Here is a 5,718-nt window from a genome sequence, read left to right on the forward strand (position 1 = left end):
TAGAATGCTGTTGTTAAACAATCAAATGAGCTTGATTTTCTGAACTTTGTAGTTTTATCGCTTGTTTTTTTTTTTTACGGAAATCGGTTATGAGCCCAATCGAATTTTTCAACCACTATAATTTAAAGCCAATTTCAAAGTCAACAAACTAATGATACATTGTATCTTTTCACTATTACATGTGTATATTTAATAAAGATAGGATTTTGACTAAAAATGATATGTTTATATAGTAGAAATCACAATCTTTTGTGAGAGGACACACAGTTTCCACTTTCATGACAAATAATTATCTGCTAAATAAATAGAGTCCCTTCCTAGTCGTCAGGATTTCATCAAATAAAATATACATAAATTGTTAATACATATTTTTGTCGTTAGAGGCGACTAAATGGGGCGGTCCTTCGGATGAGACTGCTAAAACCGAGGTCCCATGTCACAGCATGTGTGGTACGGTAAAGATCCCACCCTCTTAATGGTCATAAGCGCCGAGCATAGGCCTACATTTTGCAGCCCCTCACCGGCATTGGTGACGTCTCCATATGAGTGAAATACTCTCGAGGGATGTAAAACAATATTCAATCAATTACCCCCCCCCCCCCCCCCCCCCCCCCCCGCTCCTTGAAGCCATAGACCCTCTTCCCCTCAACATAATTGCTCCAAATGCAATCGATCAAATCGAAACCGTGCACATCCGACATTGTACGAGATATATTCGGAGGGGTGTGAAAAAAGTTAAATTGGCTGGTATTTGCACTATATCAGAATGGATTTTAATTATACATTGACGTAAACGTTCGTTGCTAAAATCAATTTAAACCACCTTGGGACATGGATCATGCACCCCACCTTATTTTTTCGGATTTAGGATCGATATTAATTTTTTACTGATGTTTTATATTTATAGATTAATGAAAACATCCAAAAAATGCTATTTTTCATTTCTGATGCGTATTAGCAAAAATCTGGTAATCGTTGACTATGTTTCTTACAATCTCTGAATAATACGTACAGTGTAATAGATGAAAAAATACATTTTTGGATGATTTTTAATGTATGTTTACAAATCATAAGCAAAAGTGTGTAGATACTATACCAGATCAAATAGAAAATAAGGTTGGGGGTTGACATGATCCATGTCATTAAACTACCCCGTTTGTGATCCCAAAACGTGCGATTTCTGATGAAATATTAAGCCCGATACACACGATTGAAAATAAGCGATAAATTTTCTTCAGAAAAATTGCGAATGCGCGGAATTCAAACCTAAGCTAGCAGTGAGGGTTATTTAACGTGCCAACGCCTGCCGCGTGATTCTCACTTCACTACCGAGCCTTTGGTGAATAAGAAATTGTTACCTATATTTATAAGTCTCGGTGTTTGAAACGAGCGGACTCGAACTCGCTTCCCGATCACGAAGCGAACGCTCTGCCACTGAGCTGCAGCGACGGGCGAAGAAAAGCCGAACTACCTACATGTAAAACTTATACGGTACCAATTTTGATGCACCAGATGCGCATTTCGAAAAATTATGTCTCTTCAGTGATGCTCAACCGAAATGTTTGAAATCCGAAATAACAATGAAGTTTTATAGCTATTACATGTATGTTGAATGTCCATGTATTTACCGTGAGCCTCCCGGTTACAAAGCGAACGCCCTGAGCATTAGATTCGCTGATAGTTAAGCAAGCTTCTGGTTTCTTATACATGTACGTTGGTGAAAGGGAATATATTGGTTTGAAAGACAATACTCTGTTTTTCTATACACCAGAGAGATGCAGTTATCAAGTTAGCTGTATAAGAGAGAGAGACAACATTCCTGTGTTTTATTTTGTTTTTCAGAAATACAATCTTAGGACATGTTGGGGACATTGCGGCACCCACAGATGATCATGACATACTTCAAAATAATGTATTATATCACTTTGTATAGAGTGCTTAACCTTGTAGTTTACTTACAAAATAAAGTTTGCAATATTGATGATCTTGAAAAGTTTTTTTTTTTACATCTGTTTTCAACTAATTAAGAATGAAAATTACGAGACCGACCGATGAAGTGATTGAAAAAAAAATCTTCCGAACACTGTCTTGTAGTGCTCGATAATATTACGTTCTTCCATATTTCATTTCATCCCATGGGGATCCGTATTAGAATAGGTCCTTAGTACCCCTTGCTTGTCGTAAGAGGCGACTAAATGGGGCGCTCTTTCGGACGAGATCGCGAAAAAACAAGGTCCCGTGTCAGCAGGTGTGGCACGATAAAGACCCCTCCCTTCTCAAAGGCCATAAGCGCCAAGTATAGGCCTAAATTTTGCAGCCCTTCACCGGCAATGTTGACGGCGGTTTTTTTTTCAAATTTAAGGTAAATCATGGTATCTTCTTTAGAAAAATGTACCTAACGATAAAAGAAGCAATAATTTCTTCCACTCCTGGAGAAATAAATGGCAAAATCTTTTGAATTCTTGAAGTACTTTATCGGGAGAACTTAATTTTTTCAATGACTAAATAGGACACATATTTCAAACCCTATATTATCTGTAAAATCCAGGAGCTTCCCCTGCCCCCCCCCCCCCCCGGGCTTCGCCCAAGGCGGTCACTGGACCCCCAGCCTCATCAAGTGGCGCCCCGTAACTGCAGTTCCTGTATCTGCCCCTGGTTGACGTCCCCATATGAGTGAAAGATTCTCGAGAGGAACGTAAAACAATATACAATCATTTCATTTTCAAAACAGGTATGCTTGTGATATTTGGAAAATGCGGACATGTTAACTCCAAGGTTACGTATGATCTCATTGACTCCAGGTACAAGTACGCTCAGTGAAAGAGCATTATCAACACGTCCACCCATGATTTTACATCAACACGTCCACCCATGATTTTACATCAACACATCCAAACAGGAATTCACAGAGTTTGCATCAACACATCCACATATAAATTCATAGGGTTTCCATCAACACCTCCAGATATGAATTCACAGAGTTTCCATCAACACCTGAATTTTATAGGGTTTCCATCATTACATGAATTCACAGGGTTTCCATCAACACATCCGCACAAGGTTACCATCCACACAAGAAATCACAAGGTTTCCATCAACACATCCACACATAAATTCACAGGGTTTCCATCAACTCATCCACGTAGGGTTTCCATCGACACATCAACACGAATTCACAGGGATTCCATCAACATACATGTATCTACACAATAATGCACAGGGTTTCGATCAACACATCCATCAACGCCTCCAGATATGAATTCACAGGGTTTCCATCAACACCTGAATTCATAGGGTTTCCATCAACACATCTACACAAAAATGCAGTTTCCATCAACACATCCACACAGGGTTTCTATCAACGCATCCACACAGGAATTCACAGGGTTTACATCCATACAGGAATTCCATGAACACATCCTACTAAGAATGCGTAGGGTTTCCATCAACACGTCCAACATGAATGCACAGGGTTCCCATCAACATATCCACATAGGGTTTCCATGAACATATTAATATGTTGATATACCATAAGACTGTGTCGCGTGCGATTTTTGATGATCTCTGACCTTTTATGTAATGGTCAAATATTAGATTTTTGGGGCACTGCGGAATTTATGAGTGCTATAAATGAATTGTTGCTCTCTTCAAATGAGTTGATATTGATTCAATTAATTTGTGTAAGAATTGAATTAAGAACCTTCCTCTGTATGGTATAAATATATCTAAGAACCTTTCTCTATATGATATAAATATATCTAAGAACCTTCCTCTATGCAAGGTGAAGATAACGAACAGTGATCAATCTCATAACTCCTACAAGCAATACAAAATAGATAGTTGGGCAAACACGGACCCCTGGACACACCAGAGGTGGGATCAGGTGCCTAGGAGGAGTAAGCATCCCCTGTTGACCGGTCACACCCGCCGTGAGCCCCATATCGTGATCAGGTAAACGGAGTTATCCGCAGTCAAAATCAGTGTGCCAAGAACGGCTTAACAATCGGTATGAAACACGTCAGAAAGCATTTGACCCAATGCGAGGTTGTATTGACGAACTAGATCGTTATAACGACCATAGAATTTGCGAAATGCTGACTTCAATCGAAACTGTTGAAATCCCTGTACCATCAACTTGTTTGTCAGTAGCTTACCTCGATTTAAAAACTGACTATACCCAGAACAAGCTCTTGCATATCGAATCAGTTGAGATATATAAACACCATATGCAGGTGATAATGGAATATTGCTACATAAATGTGGGAAGTTGACGATGGAGAAGCTGAAATCATCCCGTTTGTCATACAGTTGAGTTGTTAGTTTGCCGTTAATGTCTACTTTCAATAAAATATTTAAGTAAGAAGCAGAAGTGGACGACTCTGTGGTGTCCTTTATTTCGAGCTCACAGGGATATATCAAATCGACATATGAATGAAAGCTATCATTGTTAATAGACAAAACGTCATCGATATATCTAAAAGTCGAATTGAAGGTCACAGCGAGAGATTTTTTCTTCTCACGTAGAAGATTTTGAATAAATTCTGCTTCATATGAATATAAAAACAGGTCAGCTAACAAAGGAGCACAATTCGTGCCCATGGGAATTCCAACAGACTGTTGGAAGACCTGATCACCAAAAACCACGAAGATATTGTCAATGAGGAACTCTAGCATATTTTTTATTTCAACTTCAGAGTACTTGTGCGTGCAATCAGAGTGGTGTTTAACAAAGTAAGGTTTTGAATGACTGATCACTAGATATGAATATTTCCGTTTTTGTTGAAGAAGCAATTGTCTATGATGTCAAAAAGTCCAGTCTTTAATTTATCGTGAGGAATGGTCGTGTATAGTGTTGAAAAGTCATAGGTTTTAATGCTATTGATTTGGGAAAAATTCTGTGATTTCAAGTTTACTAAACGTTCTTTAGAATTTTTTAGAATCCACATTTGATTAACACCACTTCTGGCATATGTAGTCGCACAGTAAGTTTGAAGTTTCTCCTTCACAGCTGTTAACATTTTCGTGAGGAGGAAAGATAGGGGCTTGGTAGAGCACTTACTGGATCCAGCAATGTATCTTTGTTTGTAAGGGTTTTTATGTAGTTTAGGAATCCAGTATAGGTACGGTAACTCATATTCATTCGACCCATTGACTGGAATATTAAATGTGTCTAAAACTGAAGCATGGTTTTGAAGAATTTCGTCTTTTGAAAGGGCAGTTGGAGTATAAGTATGATTACCAAAAGTGGAATTAATGCCAAGTTCGTTTAAAATACAGTTGTAATAATGAGCCTTACAAACAAAGACAATGTTGTTACTAGCTTTGTCAGCTGGAACCAAAACATATTCCTCATGTAACCTATCTAATTCTTTTATCACTTCTGGTTTACTAAACACAGAAGGATAGATGGTACGTACTTTTGTTTTCATGTGTCTAATGCGGGATTTTAATATCCCTCTTATGCTTTTAAGCCATTCTGACAATGTATCAAGTTCTTCTTTTTCATATTTAGCCCATCGTCTGGCATAATCTTCAACAGAACTTATAATAGAGATGAAGTTCTGTCGCCAATTAAAAGACCGAGGTTCTCTGTATTTAGGACCTTTAAGAATAAGTGATTTGAGGTCCTCATTTTCAACTATATCAACATCACCAGTAATGACATGTCCAGCTGGTCTGTAGTTGAAAGAAGATGAAGAACAAGAACATGTTGGTGGA

At 38.2% G+C, this 5,718-nt stretch overlaps 1 long non-coding RNA gene across 1 annotated transcript in view; it reads left to right on the top strand.

The window, feature by feature from the left end:
- LOC130053734 (uncharacterized) overlaps positions 1 to 1,960 on the top strand; it is a 7,494-nt gene extending 5,534 nt beyond the window's left edge. Inside the window, exon 2 of the long non-coding RNA XR_008802088.1 lies at positions 1,843 to 1,960. This is a non-coding gene — a long non-coding RNA (uncharacterized LOC130053734). The remainder of the gene's footprint in view (positions 1 to 1,842) is intronic.
- Positions 1,961 to 5,718: the final 3,758 nt, after the last annotated feature.

The sequence above is a fragment of the Ostrea edulis genome, chromosome 4 (genome assembly GCF_947568905.1).
Source record: "Ostrea edulis chromosome 4, xbOstEdul1.1, whole genome shotgun sequence".
Taxonomy (NCBI): Eukaryota; Metazoa; Mollusca; class Bivalvia; order Ostreida; family Ostreidae; genus Ostrea; species Ostrea edulis.